We start from the raw sequence: 24,327 nt of genomic DNA on the forward strand, positions 1-24,327 counted from the left end.
CACCGCAGAGGCCTGGCACTGCGCCGAGCCCGGCCCGGCCGAGCCGTAGACAACAGTTCCCAGCCGAGCCGAGCAGAAGCGACTCCAACCGAAGCCATTTCAGCCGAGCCGAACAGAAACGGTCTGAGCCGAGGGGAGCCGAACGAGCCAAAGCGAACTGAGGCGATCTCATCCGAGCCGATCCAAGCCGATCGGGTACGAACCGAAGCGAAACGAGCAGAACCGAACAGAATCGGTAGGACCCGATCCGAAAGGGGACGATCCGATCCCGGCCGAGGCGAGCCGGGCCGAGACCTACTGAACGGAGCCGAGCTATGCCGAACAGAGCCGATCTCAGCCGAGTCGAACGGAGCCGAGCCAAGTCGATCCCAGCCGAGTCGAACGGAGCTGAGCAGAGCCGATCTCAGTCGAACAGTATCGAGCCACACCGAATAGAATCGATCTCGACCGATCCGAACCGAAAGGAGCCGATCCGATCCCAGCCGAAACGAGTGGATTGCCGCCGAGCCGAAGAGAGTCGCTCACAAACGATCTCAGCCGAGCGGAGCCGAACGAGCCGAGCCTAGCCGAACGGTTCCGAGCCGAATCGATCCGACCCGACCACAGAGGAGCCGAGCCCAGTCGAGCCGAGCCGAACAGAGCAGAGCCGATCTCAGCCGAGCCGAACCGAGCAGAGCCCTACCGAGCCGAACAGAGCCGATCTCAGCCGAGCGGACCGACTGGGCAGAACCGAACATAGTCCTCCGGAGGTCGCCCTCTATAGGCCGGCAGGTCTCCGACGGTCGCACTCTTAGTGACAACGCCAGCAGCAGGTAGCCGGTGCTGCAGCTCGGGCGCCGCCCGGCTCCCCGCTGCCTCCCCGCAGCACCGGCACTGCGGTACCGTCGCTGCCGCCCAGTGAGGAGCCGCCGCAGCCGCCCCCCGAGCACGGTGCCGACTGGCGCTCGGCGCGCAGAACTGCTGGGCCCGCGGCGTGCGCGGTGCAGGAGCAGCATGGCGGCGCGCCGGGTGCGGGCGGCCCCGGAGGGTCCGGGGGTTGAGGGGAGGGAGGCGGGGAAGCAGGAGGCCGCCTCCCGGGCGCCGGCGCCTCGCCAGCTCGCCAGACCCTTCGAGTCTGCCGCGGCCCCGCTCGCCCCGTGCCGCTGCCCCCGCTGCAGCATCGCCCCCGCTGCAGCATCGCCCCTGCTGCAGCATCGCCCCCGCAGCCGCATCGCCCCCGCAGCCGGGCCCCAGCCCCAGGTGCCCCCGGCGCTGCCGTGGCGGCGGCAGCCGGACCCCCGCTGCCAGCCGGACCCCCGCTGCCGCTCGGAAGGGCCTGCGGCAGGAGCGGCTCCGGGCAGGGCCGAGCGGCGCCGGTCACGGTCACTTGTGCTTCTGTCCCTCTGCCGGGGCCGCGCCGCCTCGGGCTGGCGGGGGTTGTCCCTGCCCGGCCTCGCCCCACGCGGCGCGGGTGCGGGAGGGGACCGGGGGGCACGGCCCGGCTGTGGGCAGGAGCTGGGCCGGCCGGGGAGAGGCGAAGGAGAAGGAACCCGAGGGCAGGCGGCCAGCAGCTGCCTCCTGCTGCGGGCACAGAGGGCCTAGCCCTGCGGTGGGGGGGGACCAGCCCCGCAGCCCGCAGCAGCCGGGTGCCAGCGTGCACAGCGGGGTCCGTGTGTCACCCGCGGGGTCCGTGTGTCACCCGCGGGGTGGGGCGGCCCCCGGTGCGCGAGGGAGCGACGCGCCGTGTCCGGGAGGCCGCGTCTTGCGAGGAAGAGCTGTGAGACACCCGGGGGTTACCGGGGTGGGGGAGCCGAGCGGCCGGCGTTCTGCGGGAGGGAGGGAGGAGAGAGGGGGAAAGACGCGTCTGAACATTTTCACAGCGGTACCAAAAGCGAGAGCTGTGGTGAGTCCTGGTCCGTGGGACCCTGTCTCCCCTCTTGTGTGTCCCAGGCCCCCCCTGCCCCTCCTCTGCCCCGCCTTCCCTTCCCTGTGCTGCTGTGATTTTGTGTGTGGGGGGCGGGGGATCCGGACTGGACCGAAGCTGCTCTTACCGCTCCCCCCCCGTAACAAAAAGCTCACGAGTCGGCACAAGGATGGGGAGGTCACTCCGCTATTACCTCCGTGGGCAAAACAGACTTAACCTGGGGAAATCAGTGCGATTGATTAGCAGTCAAGTCAGAGCAGAAGAATGAGCAGGAAAAGCAAATCTTCAAAACACCTTCCCTCCAGCCCCCACTTCTACTGGGCTTAACTTTACTCCCGATTTCCCTGTCTCTTCCCCGCTGGGGATGGGGAACGACAGCTGCTGTCAGTTGATCACACGTCATTTCTTCTTCTTTCTCCTCCTCTTCCTCCTCCTCCCCAAACCTTGCCATGCAAACCCATCATGTTTTGATTCCCTAGCTCTCCATCCTATTCTTCTGTCCTGCTCCCTCTTCCCTTCTGCCTTTATCTCTCATTCTGCTGTTCCCTTCTCTTTTACTCTCTCTGCTTTTGTCCTACTCCCTCTACTTCTCTTTTCTTCATCTTCCGTCTCTGTCTTGCAGCCCAGGGCTGGTTTTCCCTTTACATCTCTGTTCTCATCTGTATCTGTCTCTTTTTAGGCTTTCTTCTTTTTTTCTACCCGCTGCCTCCCCCCAGTGTCTCTGGTCTGTTCCCTGGCATTCTTTTCCTCCCTGCACCTGTACATGCTGCTCGGGGTCCTGGGAGATGTCTGAAGGCGGGGGACATGTCAGGAAAGTCTGTGTCCAAAGAGGTACTTACTACTGTGAACTCCTGACTTCCCGCAGGCACGGGAATCTCCCAAGCCAACACCACAACTGACCTTTTCTTGGTGGTTTTTAAAGGTGATGCCATGAAAGGATGGGATAAGAAAACCTGATGCCCTGAGCACATCATTTCCAGAGAAACATGTTGCCTATACACCTTCATTTGGGAGGTGGACGGGTGAGTACATTAAGTGTTGACTTGTTTCAGCACAGCTGTGCTTTTATTAAGAGGTTGTAGAGACATCTCCACTCCCACCGGAGAGCAATCCAGTCACTGATGAGGGATGTCTCAGGGCTGGCCCTGCTGTGCAGTCAGGCTGTGGCCAGCCAGGGTCAGCCTGCCACATCGCGTGTCCCCCATCCTGCTATTTAACACCAAACTCATCTTGGCTTTTTCAGTCCTGCTGATAACTCCATACTGTTTGCACTCTCTAGATGAAGAAATCCCAAAAAGTGGAGAGCAGAAGCATGCCCCTGGGATTCACGCTAACTTTGAAAATCTCGTGTGAACAAGTAAAGGTGCTGCAGCAAATATGCAAGCTTTGTTTGATTTCATAGGCAGAGGTGAATTACAGTTTTTAAAAGCCCTGACTAGCACATACTGTTGCACGCAGCAACTGTCACTGCCTTCCTCATGCTGCTGTGACAGCTCAAGGCATGTCAGCAGTTTTGCAGTAAGCACTGATGTAATGTTACAGCCAAGAAATTACATATATGAAAGATAAGAATATCAGTTCCACAGCAACTGTGTGTTTGCATGATGGAGCCCTGCTTTCGTGGAGATGGCTGAATGCCTGCCTGCTGATGGGAAGTAGCGAATGGATTCCTTGTTTTGTTTTGCTTGTGTGTGCGGCTTCTGCTTTACCTATTAAACTGTCTTTATCTCAGCCCACCAGTTTTCTCACTTTTACTCTTCCAGCTCTCTCTCCCATCCCACTGGGAGGGTAGTGAGCAAACAATTGTGTGGGGCTTAGTTGCTGGCTGGGGTTAAACCACGATGCGCTGGCTGGCACTAGTTCATGAAATGTCTTTGATGCTAAATCACCCCAGCACCTTGGGCTGGATGAGAAACAACCATGCCCTTCCTTAAGAAGCTGGCATTTGTAACAGAGGCATGAAATGATTATTTGTGTGGTGCCTAGAGTCTGAATGAGGTGGCAGGTATCCCATCCCTGCTTCCTTCACCTTTCTAGGCTTTTAACATGGTAACAAGCAACGATGAGTTAGCAGTGTGGACTTCAAATGACTGTCGGTTCATCTCAGAGTTACACACAGAAACAACACATTATTTTAAGCAGTCCTATTTCTGTTACAATCAAAGGCATTCCTGTTAACTCTCTCTATACAACACTTGTAAATCATTCATTGTAAATGAGCTTCTGGCACTGATCTTTGCGTTCACTTTGGTCTGGGTCAGTAGCTTAGCAAACCACCTTTTATCTAAAGCTACCTGTAGTCTTTAGCAGTCATAAATATATCTGTTCCTTCTTAAAGTCTCTGCAGACCACCCACACATGGCCTGGAAAAGACCAGGTGGTGAGTTGAATGTAGATTAAATTGTATTTTAAGTGTTACTTCTCTGATTGCAATTTCTGATCCTTCTGATGAAGTGGTCTGTCTGTTTTGTTTGTGTTATCAATGGGAATGCTTTCAAAATTGCTCTGGTGCCAAGGAGAGCAGAAGAAAAACATTGCTTTATGGTAAGCATTTTGAAAGAATGTTTACACCCAGAGCATCAAATTGATTTCCCCAAAGAACAGGCTGAGCTGATCAAAACCAAAAATGATCATTGATTTTGCACATATTTGAATACAAATAATTTGATTTCAAAAAGTCTGTTACGTGCAGCAGCTCATGGTTATTTCCATATTTCCTCAAGCACATCATAATTATTTTCTTAGGCTCCATTTTCTTGGTTTCGTTAACCTTTTCACTGGGATGCAGGCAGGTGCAGAAGCAGTTCAGTGACTGGGCAGAATCAGGGCACAGCTTGAGACCTGATGTTCCCAATTTTAGTTCATTGAGGTGCCAGCCAGTGGAGGCAGAGCAGCAGCACATCATTCTTGTGTTCTCAGTTTTGTTACGTTTTTCTGCAAAGCTTTTGATTCTCAGTTGAACTCCTTTGGAAATCCTAATGGGAAAGTAGTTGAAAGCTTCAAAAAGTCTCTAGAAATTCTGCCAGATCTTCATGTATTCTCAGAAACTGTTTAACATTTGTGAGAATTGACTTTCACTAGCACCTACGTACTTAGGTCATCAAATACATATTTTTCAGATGTGCCTCATCACAGTGAATTTCATTACAGTTACATAATACCCTACAAGGCCAGGGAATTATGATCCTTCTGCTAAACACAGGGAATTGAGAAGCTTAGACTTCATAACAATTCCTCAGGCCTTTCAGGATATATGTGGCTGAAATAGGAGTCAGCGTCTAGGTCACCTCTTCTTCCTTTGCTTACACACTTGATAATTGCTGCCCTGTTCCTTAAACTTGTTCTGAACCTCTATCTGTAAGAGAGATGGTATCATAAACAGCAAAGTAGACTGGAAAATCCCAGCATATGGCATTGATTACAAAACTGTGAATTCATCCTCCCTAAAATAAAAATCTATACCATTTAATGTAATGCATTAGGCATTACAGGCAAAAAAGCCCTTCGGTATAATCCCAGTCCTCTGAAAGGCCTAAAAATTAGTATGAAAAACCTTCCAAATCAGTAGAGCTGAATATAGTGAATGCAAAAGATGAGGTGCCAATTGCTTTTGCTCTGTAGAGTTGGTATTTAACTAGCAGGTCAAACAGGACAGTGTTTAATACTCTTTTGTATTAATTTGTAATTAATTTGTAATTAATTTGTAATACTCTACTTCTTTGTAGAAATGGTAAGTAATGAAAAAAGCATTCCATTTTATTATAGGTAGCTTTACCAACCTTTTCCATTAAGCCTTACACTAATTAAAAGGAGATTTTGTATCTTTTGGAGTCAAATGGAAACCACTTGAAAGACAGCTTTTGGGATTTTGCAGGGACTGTTTAACTTCTGGCTGAAAGAGATGGCAGCCTGTCAGAGCAGCTGTGTTGGGTGGTATCAGACCCGTACCCGTCTGTGTCGGAAAGAGTGACACATGCCTCTCTTGTGAAGCTTCTCTGGTCGTGCTGCAATAGTGAAACAAGTTGTCACATGGTAGATGATCATTCAGGACTCAGTTCAGATCCTTGTTACTGGCCTGGGAGCACTGTGGGGTGTGCTTGACCCCCAAGATAAAAAGAGAGTACTGGGTGACCCTGCGAGCTGTTCTAGAAATTACAGTGATGGGTGGCAGAGGTGCTACAGTCAGGCTGACTAGCAGCAGGCAGAAAATGCACAGATTTTAAGGGATCCCTGAAACATAACAGGGCTGGGGTTTGAAAAATGCATGTGCAGATAGAATTTGTCACAAAGTGAGAGTTTTCAAAGTGATGCTGGCACTTTGCAATTTACATATTATGTCTCACCCTTTATCCAAACAATGATTTCAAGGGAGTTTTTAAGTACTGTCAGTATCTTCTCTCCATAGGCAAATGTGTATCTAATTACAAGAAGTTAAAGTAGAAAAACTGACATTTTCAAAGCAAGGATCAAATTGTGGTGTGAATGGCTCAAGTATGACACCTAAAGTCATATCCAGCCTGATCACTGAAAATGCTGAACACACAATTCCCAGGCAGCTCACCTATATAGAATTTTAATGGAATAAAGTCACTTAACTAGGTCTATAAATATGGATTTAGGTCAATAATGGCACATAAATTTGAAAATGTTGTGCTTGGGCTTGTCCCATAGTCTTGCGACAAATGTGTGATGCTGCTACAGCCAGGACACAGTCTTGTCAAAAATTCATCTGCTCCCAAGCAAATGGAGTCCGTAGGTTACTGGTATTTTTTGTCATAAAGCCTCTTGCAGGAGAAGCTTCTCTCTGGCCAGAGAGAACAAAAATAAAGTTATCATACTTATCACTGTATCAGTGTCATTATCTCAGCACAATCATAAAGTATTACAGAGAGAGCTATTCCAGATTTTCATTAGTCAGGAACAGAGATGAAGTTCTTGCCCCCAATAACAGATGAAGCTCTGTGCATGTCCTAACTTAAACCATGTCAGTAGCTCCAGTGAAGCAGCTAAAGATCAGGAGACTTACTGACATGACCTGCCAAGTTGGTATCGGGGAGTCATGTGAGTTAGGTGAGGTGGTATGAGAGCAGTAGTGCTAAGACAATGCAGTTACTTGGCAGACAGCAGTGTTCAGGATGCTGAACACGACATTTTTGTAGATGATTATGTAGAACAAATAAACTTCATGTGAAGTCTGTTCACACAGTTACAGAAAAGCAGACTTTTAGGTCTGAGCATGAGAGTTTAATGTGAACAGAATCTCTAAACAGAGTTGACAGTGTTGACAAAGGTAATATTAGATTTGAATTAGAAGCTTTGTAAGGTTAATTAAAAATCAAAGACACAGTTACAATAGAAGTCATTATCCAAGAGTATTAAATCAGTTGCAAGTCCAAGCCCATAAAAGAATTAATCAGGAATAATTTAATGTTGGATATCGAGGGCTTGTATTTTCCACTAATGCCCAAATCCATTCCATTAACCAGTACAATTCTTCAACTCCATAAAATGAGTTTCTGAAAGTAAGACAATAGAAGAACAATTCTGTGGGAAGAAGTTTTAATTTTGCTTTTAAAGTACAGTTACAGTAACTAGAATATGGTTTCTATCTAGAGAATCACACTGGCTAAGGCCAAAGGTTTTTCTGATCCATTTCCCCGTGTCCAACAGTGGCTGATGGCAGATGCTGTGGAGTGATCTAAGAGCAAAGTGAGCTGCTTTCAAGGGTGTGTATCACAGCATCTAGTTCTTTCTTCCATTAATTTATTTAATTGCTTTTTAAATAGTCATGGAGATCTGTCCATGAAAACTTTCCTCTTTTCCATGGCAATTAACTTCCTCAATCAGCTACATTATGTGGAAAAACATCGTCTTCTGTTTGTTTTGATGCCTGCCATGTGATGACTTTCCCCTTTTGTGGTGCGAGACTATGAATCTCCAGTCTTGGCTCCCTTTCACCAGACTACTGATCATCCATCGCATGGATCTCTCTTATAGCCTCTCTCAGTCATCTTTTCTTGCATCACCTTTATGGCCCTTTTGGGGCCCTTCTCAGCTGTCCTACACGTGAACAACAAATAGTTGAAGGAGGCTAGAGAGAGGGAAAGCAAAAAGATTCATTTGGCTTTTAAGAAGAAGGAGTTGAAGTGCTGGGGACATTGGGGGAAATTCCTAATGTAGAAAGCAGAAAGGCATGAAAGCAGCATTGAATGATGGGGAGATTGTGGTTACCATCTAACCACTCGTAAGTTACCAACTCTGCTCAAACCAGATCTCACTGAAGTCAGTGCAAGCCATCACACTAACTGTGATTCTTGAAAACAGGCTTTTGTTGAGCAAAACTATCGTTTTATCAAGGTACGTCAGGAGATTTGTGCAGCTTTTGACTGCAGGGCCCCTAGCTTGTAGTAAATTTTGAGCAAACAGGAAAGCCAAAGCAAATAAAAGCAAAAGTAAGATTATTTCAGTCCCCTATGTCTGGTGGCACCTTGAAGAAGAACCAAGCTTTTATTCTGTCATCTAAAGGTTTTCTTCTTTTTTAACCCAAAAAATAAGCTTGTCACAAACCAGTACCTAACCTACTGCAGCCGTTTATCGACTTGGGTCCCACAGGAGTGATTGTCTAGAGGCAGTCTGTATAGCTGGTAACAAGCTGATAAATGGCCACACCAGGCTCAGTGTTGGCATCTGGAGGCAGTTATTAATCAGATCAAGCGCTTTATAAACTATTGATAAAAGGTTCAGTACCTTTCCCTTCCTTCCTAACTGTAAACTTACGTCTGAACAAGTTATCTGGAAAAAACTCATCCCTCAAGCATATTTTTCTTAATTTTCAAAATTTAGAAAAAAAGGCTAGGACCTTGAGATAATTTTTTTTTCCTCATTTTGTTAAGGTTATGGACTATCATATGTCAGTAAGATACGTGGTCTGTTAGTCGTCAGGTTTACACTCATTAAAATCGGTGAGAATTTTGCTGTTGAAGTCATCAGATGCAGTATGAGTCCCAGGCCTTTCTAGATGTTTGACCTTGGAAACAGTCTCCTTTAGTAATCTAACACTACAAATAACAGAATTTATTATCAGCATGACTGTTATAGAGTGACTAGTTCTTAATATAGTGCTTTTTTCATATGATTATTTTCTTGTATTTAAAATGAGAAGAAGCTGAAAGAAGGAAAGGAGGCTGTTACTCTTAAACCAACATCAGAAGAATTATTGGCTTCAGATCTCTGTATACATCAGATTAGGAAAATACTCCAAATGTCCTGGGTACAAAACACGTAATTTGATGTCAAGTCCAGATTTATTTTCTTGAGGACATTGGACTGACAGTAATGCAAGTTCTCTACCAATCGTTCCAGAAGGATTAGACATTAAACAATAGTTGCAGAATGTAAAATATAATCTTAAAGGCATTGAATCTGCAGCATGCATGTTCCCCAGGATATTATTACAAGACTCTTCATGTCTTTTTTCTAATGGCTCTGTGGATTCCCTGTTTTCAACCTGCTACAACCAGCTTTACAAATGTCCAGCCACTCTTTTTCTCTGTTATTAATTTTTTTTCTATTGTAAAGCATTTCTGATCATATTTCTCTCTCACTACTTTTAAAATTTATTGCTTTTCTGTTGTACTGTTAAGGATTTTATTTCCCAATTGGTATTAATTTTTAACTACTTATGTAAGTGTGTATCAGTTCAGATTCCTGCAGAAAAAAGTTTGTCACAAATCCGCAAAAGCTAAATGATGAAAGCAGAGCTTGCAGACTCACTACTTTCTTTCTCTGCCTGCTTCATCAGACGTAAAAAGATTTTATCTTCATTCAGATTCTTACACTGCCCAGCACTATAGCCTTTATGTATGACAGGAAATAAATGTATGGATCAATTTCTTGGCATATCTTCAAGATCAGCAAAGTTGCACCCATTTATATCTGCAAAGGATCTGGCAGTAGTTGTTGTCACAGGCTAGTCACACAGAAAAGGTTCTGAATCAGCAGTGCCACAGAAATCCAGGCACCAAAATACCTCTGTGGGCATGGAACCTGTAATCAGGGAGGTGCTTGGAAATATAATTTTGGTTGCTTTGTTATATGAAAAAAAAAAATCTACATTTTCTTGCAAAGAGATGAAGTGTTGGGTTCCTCAGCTGTAGGTGTGGCAGTGTTCTAACCAAAGGTACATGTGGATAAATGACACTTGCCTGCTTTTGTTCCTAGAAATACAGTGTTAATGCCCTTCTCAGCAAATGGTAACAGCGAATGGGTAAGTTTACCCCCAGGGGCATGAGGGTAGTACATCCTCTGCAACCACTACAGGCAGGGACCAGTGTCCTTATCCAGTCACTGCATGGATTTTTTCTAAGGACATACTGTGACCCAAATCCTGTCCTGGGCATTATGATGTCCTCGCACATGTCATGGTCACGTGTCTCAGAGCAGGCTTTGGCCCCATTTGCCATATGGGAGCTGGAACATCGTGTTTTTTCTGAATGTCCCTTTTTTTTATTTTTGTGTTTCTGTTCAAAGCTCAAATGAAGAGCTAATTGCTACCCCAGCAGAGCCCATTGGCTGCAGGCTTCCCCGCTGCTCTGCTGTTAGTCTGCTCATGAATGAATTCTTGGGTTTGAGGCAGATTTCCAGGACCCCTGGGATGGTCCCAGTTTAGCTCAGTCTGCTTATTGCTTGACATTCCTAAATATGAACATGCTATGAAAACTACCAAAGGCCAGTCTTTAAGGAAACTTTTGAATGGGCAGCTCAGTTACTTCTCCTCTGCACAGTGACCAGGAGAACGTGAGTTCTTTTGTTCCTTACAAACCCTCTTTTCTCTCTTTAGAAATACAAAAAACTAGTTTGACCCTTGAACTCTGGCTCTGCCATGGGAGCTTACATTAATTGCCACATTCGGGCAGATTTCATCCTTGCAAATCTGCTCTTTTCTCATTGTCCACTGCATCATTTCCTCCTTGTCTTCCCACCATGCTTGGTGCATCATCTATGTTGCTATCAGGATTTTCCATGTGCAGCAGGGGAAATGGCATGGTAGCGCTCCAGGGATTGCTCCTGGCTTTGCCAGTGGCTCTGTGTGGAGGCTTAAGCAACTCTCCCAAGCTTGCTGCTTCCCCGCTTTTACCTCTGGAAAACGGCAAGGGTGAGAGCAGAACTTTAAAAATGATGTGAAAATGAAGTTAGAGTTGATAAATGTATTAGGATTGTTGTTATTGTAGACAACGCTAAGTGGCATTCCTCTCAGAGAAGCACTTTGTAGACATGGAGGGAACTGAATCTCTCTCTGTATTTATAAACACCATATGTATACCTTGATTTACGTGTTTTGCTGACAGGGCTTGCTTGATCTCACAGAGTTAAACCAAAGTTGTGAGAGATGGGAGGAAAGGAACAAATATGTCTCTTCGAGACCTGCAATATCCCATCGTCACTATGGCAGGGCTGAATTTTAAAGAGGGTTGTGAAGAAACTGACCCTGTGGATGTCTCTGGTGAAGGAAGTGACTGGTAGACATTAAAAGCTGGGGAAATTGTAGGAGATAATAGAGCAGCTAGGTAAGATGGGGCAAAAACATCACAGATTATGAGGTGAAAATGAGACGTTTGCATTGTGTGCCTGGGTTATGAGGATCCTGAGGTCTAAAAGACTAAGGAGGTGCTATGCATTTGGTGCTCATCAAGGCAGCAGCAGAGGAGGAGAGTCTACTGTGGATATCCGTAATAAGGAAGGCTGCATCTGTGCTTCTGCCCACATCAGTCAGGCCTCAGGTAGGTCAGTGTCTACATGTGGCTGACAAAGGAAACACGAGTCTCCAAGCCAGACTTATGGTGATAGTTTGGCATGTGAAAGTAATTGAATATTTTACAGCAGGGCTTCCAAGTATGAACAAAATTCTGCGTAAAGCACTGCCAGACAGACTTGGCAGATGTATTGTCACACGTTACATGATGATACTGAAGTTGTTTTTAGGTGTGCATTTGTTTGTTGGTACAACAATGGGAAAATCTAAACCTATTCAGAAAAGAAAACATTGAACTTCCTTTTGTTCCATCTGTTTTGCTTGTTTCAGAGGACTCCAGCAGGGCCCAAGTCCCCCACAGCCTGAGTCTGGGGAAGCCTTTTACAGAAAGCTTGTTCCCCAGTAACATAAAAACACATCATTTATACCTCTGTGATTAGTGCTTAGAAATATTTTTTCCAAGGAAGTTGATGTAGCTACTGTGATCATTGACTTGTTTATGCATTCCAAATCTATAGTATAAATAGTTCTGGTCAGTGCAGAAACAGGCTTCATCCCACATGTGATTATGTGGGAGGGAGAGAACACATGATGGAGTATGAGAGCAGCAAGAGCAGCGTATGTGAGCAGGGAGATCTCTGCTAAAACAACAGCTTCAGTTATCAGCTGTGCCCAGCATCCATTGCAACATTTGCTGCATGTGATGTATTATATAGAAATTTGCAAAGTCCTGTATCCGTTAACAAAGTGAAAGGGGGACAGCACCTTTCCCGTACTTTCTTTAGCCAGCAGCCCACCTTCCCAGGAGGAGCTGTGACAGTCTCCCTGCTTTCCCATCCCCTTCCTCCATTCCTTGCTGCAGATTCCTTCCCGCTCCCATCTCCCACCCTTCCCAGCCTCAGCTTCTCCCAACTTGTCACCTGCTGGCTGTGACAGTGCAGAAAGATGGCTGTGGCCAGAGCAGACAGTGAGGACTGGGGCAGGAGGGAGTGCGTGGTGGTACAGAGCCCTGGCCATGCCCCGTCACACATCCCAGGGCAGCAGCGGCTGCCTGAGGGACAGAGGAACAGAGTGTGCAGGCAGGGAACTACGTGCATTTTGTCATGCTCTGGCTCTGGAAAGACAGAAAAAAGTCTGTCAGATTTCTCTACTGGATATTTCTGAATGCTAAGGGTTGCCCTAATCCTCTCCTTGTTGGCCAGGCCTCAAGGAGCTGTATGGCAGATGGGGAAAGGGTTCCCCAGCCATGTCCCTTAGCATCCCCTTTAGACCACCAAGCACCGGGGGGTTAGCTGTTGTGGAAGACAGGAAGGATTCATGTGCAGCTCAGAATACAGCCTGGGAATGACAGCAGCAAGCTGTGGAAGAAAGAAAAGAAAAAAACCCAAACAACTCCAAACCATGTTGAACAAGGCCAGTGATTTGTTCTGGGATTTTTAATGCTTCCCTCCATGAAAGTGAAGTCAGTTTGACCCACTCATTCTGGCTCTGCTACACATCACACCAAATATTTACTCTGCTAAATTGCATTGCTAGAGTCTCACTGGCATCTTTTCTTTGAAGTGATATCCTAGAGCTTTAATTTTTTTGCTGGAAACCCCTACATTACATCCCATAGTCCACTGCTTACAGAGCTCCAAAACCCTGCAGGCACCAAACCTCTGCATTACGCTTCCTAACTGCAGGCCTGAGAATCAAAGGAGGCTTCATGCTGGTACATCAATCCAGGAGCTGAGATACTGACCTCATGTGTGAAATTTTGATTGGGTTTAGCTAATTTTGCATGACATGTCGCTACCAGTCTGCCTGGTCTCAGCAATTCAGTGGCCTCAGACACAGTGTATCCATGTACCTTAGGCCAGATCTCCCCGCTCCGCTTTTCTGAAAGGTCTTCCTCTGACAATCAGACATGCCTTTCCCTCCTGCAATTATGTCTAAAAGTGCTGGCAGCCTGCTTAGGAAAAGCAGAGAAGAAATCTGCCCAAAGTTTATTTGTTTGATTTTAAGAATAAACCTTGTTGACTATCAGCTAAAGCGGCCTGTCTAGAGACCAAAGTCAAGCATGCACATGCAGCTTCATGGAGTTACAGTCTGGAGCCTGTGAATTAATTAGCAATTTCTCTGAAGAACCGCACCCTGACAATTCACAGACTTCATAGCTCTCTGACCAAATTTGATAAGCAGTGAAGGTGCATGACAGTTCCGTGGGATCATGTTAGCCTACTTAGCACTGCAAACCGCCAGAACAGCAAAGGGGGGCTTGCCAAAGGTATGCTAACACAATTCCTAAATGTTAGACATCAAAGCAGTAAAGGGACTTTGTCATTTTAAACCTGAGACAAATTTAAATTTGCATTGACTCTACAGCTGGAAAAAAGTAAACTCCCATGGGAGGATTTGACTCCTTAGCTACCTGAGTGTAAAGGGGATCCCATACGGCTTGGGTAGTTTACTGGTAACGTTACAAACTGTCCCATTGCTAAATAGTTCATTACCTTCTCTAGGTAGTTTGCCTGTGTGCTGCCTGCTCCCAGAAATCGTTAGCAGAGGGTGCAGGCTTAAAATGACACAGTTCTGCTCTGTGAAGTCACTGTTAAGAACATTAAAACCTTGTGTGCCTTTATCACAGTAGCGGGGCTGTAAAGAGCAGCTGGCACCGAAAACAGAGGCAACGTCCTATCTATCATCCTGACTTTGTTCTTGCATTTGTCGTTGTGTTGGACATGTTTCACCTTCAAGAAAACTGTTACCTATTGTTAGCTGGTTCAGAAGCTTGACTTCAGATCTGAACCATGGAATGGACACTACACAAATACCACACACACACACACACACCCCCCAAAACAGAAGATCCTAGTTTTGAGCAATTCCAGTCTAGATACATGAGACAGACAAAGGTAAGGAAAGTGTTTTAACAGGCAAAGGCATTTTTCTCTCTCTTTGAATTGGGTAATTTATTTCCTGGCTTTTTTGTTACTTAAAGACGTGGAATTACATCCTGGCAATGTCCACAAACCAGGATTGCCTAGTCGTAACAACATACAAATGTGAAACAAGGGAATTTACAAGCCTGAACGGCAGCCTCACTTCACCAAGGCCGCTACAGTAGCACCTGGATTTTGCCTCAAAGATGTATTTCTTTCCTTCTTGAGCTTTCTACTGAACATCACAGGCTGTGTAATGAGAAGCCTCTCACTGCTGGTCATCTTATTAATAATCGCAGTTTTCCTTTGTAACACCTACCTGTCATATTGCTCTTCTCTCCCTATTTAATACACACAGCACTGTCTTAAATATTTAGCTTTTCTTTTCTCCCCCTCAGACTTAGAACTGATAGATTCTGTCTATGCAGAGATGAAAGTTTGTTACCAAGAATACAAAATAGCTCAAAGGCTTTGCAGAAGTTAACTCTCAGATTAAATATAATTAGGTATTTTTCCTGAATGCCTTGTGTGTGACAGTAGGAGGGGCAGTCAGTCTCTGTGATTATCCCATTGCTTTTTCCCTTGAGCGTAAACCAGTCATTGGCTGATCTCTGTTTTTGACTGGAAAATTGTGATTGCTGTGCTTTATATGAAGATGAGGTTTTGTTTCACTGTTTATCCTTGCCAAGTCTGCTCACTCCATAAGCACTAATTCTGCCCCAGTGGAGGCGTGAGAGTGTGGCTGAAGATAAGTCACCTCCATTGCATGACAGTCTAAACTTCTCAATCCATCACAGATTGAAGAAGAAAGAATGAAAAATTTATTTAGACATTGATTCTGCCACCCGTTTCTTTCTAAACAATGGTTTTGCAATCACATTTTTATAGTGTGAAAATAATATAGTGGAAATAATATATAAAATATAGTGGAAAATAATCCATTTTTCCCTCTCTAGCAGCTGTGTGGAAGACTAGGAGTCAGCAGGTAGATACAATCAGAGAAACACAAATTTGGGTTTCTGTTGATGCTCCTTTTTAACGCTCTCTCAGCACATCTGATTATGGAGCTCTCCTGCCTGTACTGAGGAACAAAGGAAACTGATTAAGTAGCAAGTGCTTAAATTAAATGTGATTAATTTGCTTTTATATCCCTCTCCTCTCTCCCATTCCCAGTGACCTCAGATTTCACTCTTCAGAATGAAAGGTGCACACATTAAACCAAACAGCTAACTTTGAAGTTCATATCAGTATTTTTACATTTTTGCATTCAGGTTTCACCATCGTTTCTCATACTTGCAGTATTTCAACTTGTGCATGCTTTATATTAAAGGACTCACACATTATTTTGTGTTAATTCTGGCCACAGTTCTTTTAATCCTTTGGACCTATGATAATTGTAGCTAATTTTTCAGGTTTTTTCAGTGCATCCTAAAGGCTTGGAAACCACAGGGCAAATAAAGAAATTAGAAATATATTTTATTTATTTCAAGCTGTTTGCAAGCTCAGAGCTCTGAAAATAGTGTACTACAACTGAGGAAATCTGCTTTGGAGCATTTTCAGTTTCTCTGAGCCACCATGTATCTAGCTCTACCAGCTGCTTCTAAAACTTGTACTTCAGCTTCCATAATCTTATCATTAAAGGTGGATTTAAGAACCAATGAACAAACCTTTGCACTTGCAACCAGAAGCTGGGAGAAGACTCTGCATTTAAGGGCAAGCTCAGCTTTACTCCAGCATCGAGTACTAATCCAGTATAATCAAGTGTTAGATAGTGTGAACTCGGCAGCTCCTTGGGAGAGATTCATCTATTTGCTTTATTGTTCAGCTGCTGCTTTCTGACTTATGAAATCCTTTCTGTGTTGCTAGTTTTGTTTCCGGTCCTTGCAGTGGTAACATGAGGAAAAAAGCAGAATTTGACCACATCCATGAGGATGTCAAGCATTTAGATTTTATTGGTTTAGAAGCTTACTAAATTTAAACAGAAGCATTATTGTGGCCTTAGGCTCTCTTGACAGTTAAACTCTTCCTTGGGGGGATTTCTGTAATGCTTTCTAATCAGCTTAAGGAGTTAATTAAACAGCTGTTACTTAGCTTCTTAATTCTGAGACTTGATGCTAAATAAGATTTGAAATTAGTTATGCATGACTGAAGCATGGATTCTCTGATAATGAGAAAATAAGATGGCTGCTAGCTGAAGAGGAGGAAAATGTAGGCCTTTTTAAAATAGTGAAAAGATTCAAGGTGGTATGCTGGTTTAATGCCTTACAAGGTTGATTAATAGAAAGGAAAAAAAAGGAGGAAAATATAGGATATTACATGAGTGCCAAATGGCATGGATTTTCAGGCAGCTATCCATTCTTATTTGATGGCATGCCCTGGACTTCAGGAGATTTCAATGATAATTTTATTCTCTTCCCTATTGCAGTCTGTACATAGTAAACCCAAAAGCCAATTGAAGCCTATTGAAAACAGAAAGGAAAATGTTTGATTTTACAGGTTTGCTATTTAGCCTGCAAAAATATATTCCACTACTATAATAAAAAATGTAACTGGAGATCTGTTGTGCTTATAGAGCATGTATTACAGTGTTGTGGGGACTTTTTAATATTTTTTCCACCATGTGTATTGTAGTAGGACAAGTACTTCTCCTGAAGGGGCATGAGTGTCGTGGATGGAGTGGTGCACTTCACTAGCAAGACAGAAGCAATGATGTATTTTATTGATACAAGACAGTGAGTTAACAGAGTTCAGTGGTAAATGTGACGGCGATGTAACAAGATTCCATGGCAAGGTACAGTTGAGCATTTAATGCACAGAGGACAGGGTCAGATAAAATGGTCAGGGAGACTCTCCCGTTGAGTCATGAGGTTCAGAAAGAACCCCCTTGTGTTCTGAACTCCTACTCAGAGGGGAGTGCAGGTGCGGCTGGATCCAGACTTAATCCCAGACACAGTTGACAGTTTACATCTAAAGGATTATGTTTGCGCAGTCAGTCCTTTCTGTCACTTTGCTGAGATTTCAGAGTTTCAGTGCTTTTATTCCCAATTTGCTTACCGAGTATCTGATGCGATAAGGATTCTCTCGGCCACGAGGAGTGACCTTGAGAGGCGTCTCTATTCAAGGGGAGATCCTGGTATGCAGCCCACTGCCATGGAGGAGAGCTCAACAGGCCCTGGTCTCTCCACTGTTTATGGAGTGAGGTGACCGACTTGTAGTCGGATTTGCGTACCAGCCCTGTTTCAGTTGGTGCATGCTCAACTAGCCCTCAGCTGCTGAGCAAGATTTATGACCCTTAGCTATTGTGTTGCTGTCTGTCTCCCCAGAGTTCAGCTTCAGCCAGCTGCAGCCATCAGGACCGCCACCTGTGGCTATTGTTTAAGCAGAAGGTGCGGGGGGGAGCACATGGGCAGACTGAGCTGCTGATCAGTCCAGGTTCTTTTGAGGAATCATGTCTGCAAGTCTTGTGAAAACAAGCCAGCACCTTGCTCTCTGCTGCTTGTAGTGTTGTGGAGTTTGTGAGGGCTAACAGGGATTCAGCATTAAAATGATGTGCTGAATCATGCTAAAGTGCTTTTGGAAAAGAATGCGGACAGTTGGTGCTAAACTTTGTCACGTAAATCTGATGTGGGGACAAAAAGCTAGGCATGAGTTTGTCATTTATTTATCTCTTCTAGAAGTCATTATTAATGCAAACATTAGGAAATATTGTGTATACGGAAAGAACTAGGGGAAGAAAAAGAAATTCCTTAAGATTTATAAAGACGATGTTAAATTCCTTGCTTTCACCCCAGAAATTATGAGGCAAAAGATGTCTGAAGGGAAATTAAATTGCAGGGAAGCTACCAATTAAAATTGAAAAAATTAATAGGTATTCACTTCTGCATTTCTACTTAAATAGCTGCTTACTGTGTACATCTTCTGAATATGTTTCTGCTGGAGGGCTTAATATGCTCAGTTATTCAATATGAATCTCTTCAGTAGGCAAAGAACGCTTACCCCAGAATCTTCTTTAAAGGTATTGCTATTTTTTTTAACATGATAGCAATTTCAGAATAAAGATTACCTGATCTTCTATTTCTATTAGACAGAGAAAATTGTTTTTCTCTGATTATTATTTCATTTTATTATTTGTGTGTGTGTGTGTGTGTGTGAGATTATAGAGATATGCTATGTAATAGTTACAGAACATTCAACATCTTTTTTAATAGCTTCTCAGGGAATCAACTTTTAGCCATTACAATATTTGGCTATATCTTTGCAAAAGCCATAACTATTCCTATCTTGCAATGCTCTGACTTCATATCTCCTATAATCTATGTTAGTTACGGATAAAGGAGATAGTATTTCTTCAGAAGATTCCTTAATCACATTAGCAGCAAAAAGCAACACTTTTAAATCAGTAACTAGATTTATAACTTTTTCATGCTGAGACTAGGAATGATAAATCTCTGTATAGCTTAATAAGTATTGTGTTTGTTTCCTCAAACTGAAGTAATTTCTATATGCTTTCACCAGGGGAACATTAAACCCCTTCTAGCCATTAAATGACTGAAGAAGCATTTTACCCTGCCCCTGCTGTGTAAATTGGTGTAAATAGCTAATATGCCCCTATGTTCAAGGGTGAGGTGCAAACCAGCTGCCTAAAGAAGTCACCCTCCAAGTCCATACATGTACAGGTATGGAAAACTCTGCAAACAGAATGTACAGTTCAGTTATTCTAGTATAGATTAGCATAACTTCGGGCCATTGCTAGCTTGCTTTGCCTTTATTTTGCTTTAGAGAGGTATTGGGTGGATTTGTTTTCCTGGGCCTGAACAAGTAGTTGCTGACAGAAAGTCGGAAGATCGGCACAGACATTTGTATGAACTCCAGCCATTACTTGTTGCCCCCAACTTCCCTCACTGCTTTTGGACATAGAGAGGGCAAAAATTGTTTTGGAGGTTTTTATGACTGCCTGAGAATCAGCAATACTGTTACATGCTGTGCATTGTGGTGGTACGGACAGTGCACAGCTCTGGAAATACTTTGTTCCTGAACATAGGTCTAGAACATGGAAAAAGACAAAAACTATAAAACTTTGAATCCAGGTTCTTTGATTTTGGATAGGGACAGCACAGGAATTTGCTTCCTTAGCTTAGCATCAGGTATCAATACACTCCTCTCCTTGTATTTAAGTACCCTCATTAAAGTTACTGTGATTAGTCGCACAATTGGGTTAAATGCAGGTATGTCAGACTGTAGCCAGAAAGCTAGACAGAAAGCTCTTGGGCAGGACCTGAGACCATATTACTGAGCTCTGAAGCCAGCTGAGACTCTGGACATGCAGAAATCCCCTGTGGATTAGTTGTGCTATGCACACACTTTTAAAAAGGTATCTGAGCTGGAAAACAGATTAGTGACAGTGAAACAACTGGTGTACTGGGTAGCCTGGGTTTGCATGCGTTTCCATAAAGGGGCAGGTAACAGGTATGTTAGGGTGCAGCCTGTATTCAGAATAGCCATAGGTAGCACTGGGAAAATTCAGAATTTCAAAAGAAATTCATGAAGCTTGTGAGAATCATTCTCCGTTACTAGCTCTTACCAGGGGAAATTACATTTGCTGTTGGTAAGCAGACCTCATTAATCACCACTGTTTCAAAGGCTTGGTTATTATTGCTTTGTAAAGTAATTGCAAGGGTCATACTGTAATGTATCAACTGAAGGAAGGAGGCCGTTCCTGTTTGGGGCAGCAGGTCTTTTCAGCTTGGTACAAGGTGCAAGTAGCTAGGTGTATGGTATGGCCTGACATAGTCCCAATGAAATGAGATTCATGCCCAAGTGTTTGCAAAATCAGGACCTAGTGCCTGGATTCTGTAATTATAGTGGTTGCTTAAAAGCACTTATTCTGTCAAGGTACCCCCATTTTGCAGCTATGTGAAGCCTACAGGAGAGTGGCAAATGTATCTAAATAACCAGCATGTAGTAACTTTGCTGGGAAGCCCAGATGTGAAAACAATAGAAGAACCTGGAAACTTAATTGCAAATCTTTCTGAGTTCTCAGTTGCCTGAATAATATATTCTCTACTGAGAACAAATGTGCACTCAAGACAGAACAGCCTTACAGTACAGGCAGATATTCTCACCTTTGTATGAATTATAATTTCAAAATATCTGAAGGGGTTTTGTGCTGAGGGATTTTCTTCTTCGGTTCTCTTTTTGTGAAAACTCATTTCACCCTCCCCTAAAGATTGTGATGAGGATGCAGCAACATTAGCAAAGCAGCTAGCAAAAGATCAGGAGGGTTTTTTTCTTTCTTAAATATTGCTTTGAGTCTGAGTAAAGTGTCTCTGTTTCTTTAAGTAGTAGGAAACGGTCTTTTTTATCTGTAGCCTTTAGGTGAGAGAAATCTCAGCTTCTCCTCAATAGCTCAAGAGGTAGTGGGGGAGTCATCATCTTCTGGTAACTTGGTTTCAATCTCCCACTTTGTTGTCTTCCACAAGTAAAATCAGGTCAGTCTCAGAGGCTCATAGCATGAGCTATTTAGATAATGAGAAGTTAGCACTTGGGGGGCTTTGGAAGCCTTTATTTCACAAGAGCCAGCTGAAATAAAGAGCCTCGTATTCTACAGGATAGTTTGCGATTCACAGGCACAGTTCTGAAAAGCTCAGAGACCCTTGCAGGAATGAGCAGTATCTTGCAATTAGGAGTGGAATGATTCAGGCCTCAGTTTTTGCTCTCTGTGTATCTCATGCCAGTGATATCTGCTGTGTGAAGACTGATGTGACACCCAGGTAACTAAGAGCACTGTTTAATCTCATGCTCTTCTAAATTAGAAGTAGTAAATCAAGCAGAAGGAATGCATTTTGCGATAATCACCACAATAGTGATGTACCAGAGACACAGGTCACTGCAGAGCTCATTCAGTTCAAAGAGTCTGGGCCCTTCTCAGCACCCTTCCTTCTTTTGCATGAACCTTATTTAAAGGTAAAGGAACAGCTGTGAACAAGTGCTTGCCCACCATTTCCCAGCAAGAGCCAGGATAAGTCCTAGAAGACCTGGCGACAGTCCAATTTCTCACAGTCCTGTGGTGAATGTAGTCGCCTACTCAGGACCAGAATGGTGGTGCAGCCTAAAGACTGCCTCTTACAGTGGCTTCCATACACATGGCCAGCCTGAGCACCCAACCAAAGGTCCAGTCAGAGGCTGTGCAAGAGCACACCCTGCATGTCAGATGGTTTAAGGTGCTATCATGGGGCTGTTGTAGCAGCTATTATTGCTGTGCAGGCTGTCCACAGGCTGGAAGTTAGAAAGTGTGCATATTGCAGAAGACACCACCCACTGCAGGGACTTGTAAATGATCACCCAGGAGATCTGGGGCAAAGCGGATTTCTGACTGCCCTCGATCCCAACTTGTGCCCTAACAATTATACAGTATTTCTGTGGTCTAAATGTTGTCAGTATTTGTCCAATAGCATCATAGAATTTCAGTATTTGTAAAAAAATCTTTCAGAAAACAGTTTTGTGGGTAAAATAGCAAGACTTAAGACATTATTTTTATGTGATCAGCAAGATCATTCATTAGTGAGCTCCTCGGGATGGAGATTTCACTATTGCAAGGTACATCTTGTGTATGTGGTGCAGGGACATTCCTTGGGTGTTCATTTGCTCTGACATTTCATGAGCATTCATGAAACAGTAATTAAGGCATGACAAATATCTTAACAGCCCTGAATCCAAACTGTGAGTTTGCTTCCAGGAAATTGGTCTTTTCTGACACGTGCACTTGAACAGTTCTTGGAATAGCCATTAGAAATTGAAGTACAACTGAATCTAGGTGGTGCTAATGAATTAATAGCAATATATAATAACTAAAGGGGGCTTTTTTTGGTCTCTTAGGAAGCAGAGATCCTGAATACTGCTATTCTAACTGGGAAAACAGTGGCTGTCCCTGTCAAAGTGATCTCTGTGGAAGATGATGGGACTGTGACTGATCTTTTTGAGAAAGAGGTAGTTACTCTGGTTTGCCACATTGGAACAGGAGCTGTATGACTCAAAAGTCTGGGTCTTTTCTTTGTACTGACCCAGTAGTATATTGCAAACAACATTAGCTTTGAATTTGGAATTTTCTTTGGTCACATTTGCTACTAGAGTGTCTCACAGGAAACATAATGGCCTGCAGTCATGGACTGGGAACTACTGGGTAAGACACTTGGCCAGTAGAATTACTCTGTATAACAGCTCTAGAGCCTGAATTGCCTTGAAAGATAAATGGAAGGCAATAATATGCTGCTACTCTTAGTTTTGACTCACAGTGTGTATTTTTCTAGCCAGTGGTGAGGACAGAACTTGCAGACACGCCTTTAAGTGCCTTTTTATTACTGAAATGTTAGGGTCAGGCAGGACCATCAGGAAAATGGCTGCTTCTTGAAGGCTTTCAGCTTGTACCAGTGTTACTAGTAAAAGCTTGTAAGACGTCCTGGATATTCTTTGGTTAACTGTCAACACCTGTTAATGATAGTGGAAGGACACAGTCAGCAGTGGTGATTGTGGGAGATAATGGTCAAAAGTACTCCAGCATAGTGACAGAAATGTTGGCTTGTCTACAGCAGCTTTTATCTTTCCACAAACTCAGCTGTGGCTGTCACTTGAGAAGAGGAAATGAGAGACATGGCTACGAATAGAAGTTAAAATCGAATTTTTTTAACATAACCTGCATGTCACAACATGATTACAAATGCCACCCCTCCAGCTGCTGGAAATCATGTTATCCCATTAACTTTTGTGAACTACATCATATTGAGGACTCGGCCTTTGTGAAATTTGCCTTAGCGTAAAGTTGACTGGATTGCTAAGTTTTCTCCCTGTTATATCAGTTCATTGTAATTTTGATTCAAACAGCTGAAGGTGGTATTTCACTTCAAAGCAAGCCTCCCTGGGCCCCATTAGCTGAAACAGATTCTTCCTAGTGGAGGTTTTTTGCCATTATAGGCAAAGATGAGTGTAAGCACTGTCGTGGGAAACTGCTCAGAGTTTGAGACATGCCTGCAGGTTTAGTACCTTTATGTCACAGAGGGAGTGATAACTTGGGATAGGGAATTTGAAGAGTAGAGCTGAGTATAGGCTTAAATTATCTTTCTTGAGCTATCTTTAAACAAGTTGGGGTTTTTTTGTCAAAAATTTGCAATTTTTACACTCCTTGGACTTGTTATAAGTAATTTCTTCATGATAATTTCTTACACACAAGATGAACGCAAGCAGTTTCAAAGTCCAGCGTTTTCTTGTTTCCCTTTTAGAATCTACTACTTTGGATTTCTATTTATCTGAATAGGCATACGGTGTTTTCTGATTCATAGTGTCTTTCTGTCTGTCTTAATAGGGAATTTCTATTTATTTATTTATTTATTTATTTTATTTTTTCTTCTATGAAGCCCTTTCAAATCTGGTAAATCTGCCAAATATAACAAAATCTTGGACTGGGTCTAGATTTAAAAACAGAAAGGAATTATTTGGGGTCCTTGTGTTGTGGAATTTAATGGACTAAGTCTTCACTCGCTAACTCATTAACTAACTTCTTAGTTTTTCCAAAGAACTGGAAAAAGATTTGAAAGCAAATATATAATTTGGAAGATATTTTAAAAGATCAGTTTTGTCTCCTGAAGTTTTGGTTTATAAGAATAATTTGGCATGTTCATTGGATATTTGTGCAATAGTTTTGTCTGATACAAATCTGTAGTGGTTTAGTATACAATATGCTCAGCTATAACCCTGGT

General features: G+C 43.7%; 1 long non-coding RNA gene across 2 annotated transcripts; it reads left to right on the forward strand.

Moving 5' to 3' along the window:
* The first annotated feature begins 358 nt into the window (after nt 1-358).
* On the forward strand, nt 359-3,634 carry LOC114010214 (uncharacterized). Of its 2 annotated transcripts, none has more exons than XR_008746131.1 (3): nt 359-897; nt 2,826-2,925; nt 3,183-3,634. It is a non-coding gene; the product is annotated as an uncharacterized LOC114010214 (long non-coding RNA). The 2 variants fall into 2 exon arrangements; XR_003551570.2 differs by lacking the exon at nt 359-897 and adding an exon at nt 2,050-2,734.
* Nucleotides 3,635-24,327: the final 20,693 nt, after the last annotated feature.

Source organism: Falco peregrinus, chromosome 2, assembly GCF_023634155.1.
Source record: "Falco peregrinus isolate bFalPer1 chromosome 2, bFalPer1.pri, whole genome shotgun sequence".
NCBI classification, from domain to species: domain Eukaryota; kingdom Metazoa; phylum Chordata; class Aves; order Falconiformes; family Falconidae; genus Falco; species Falco peregrinus.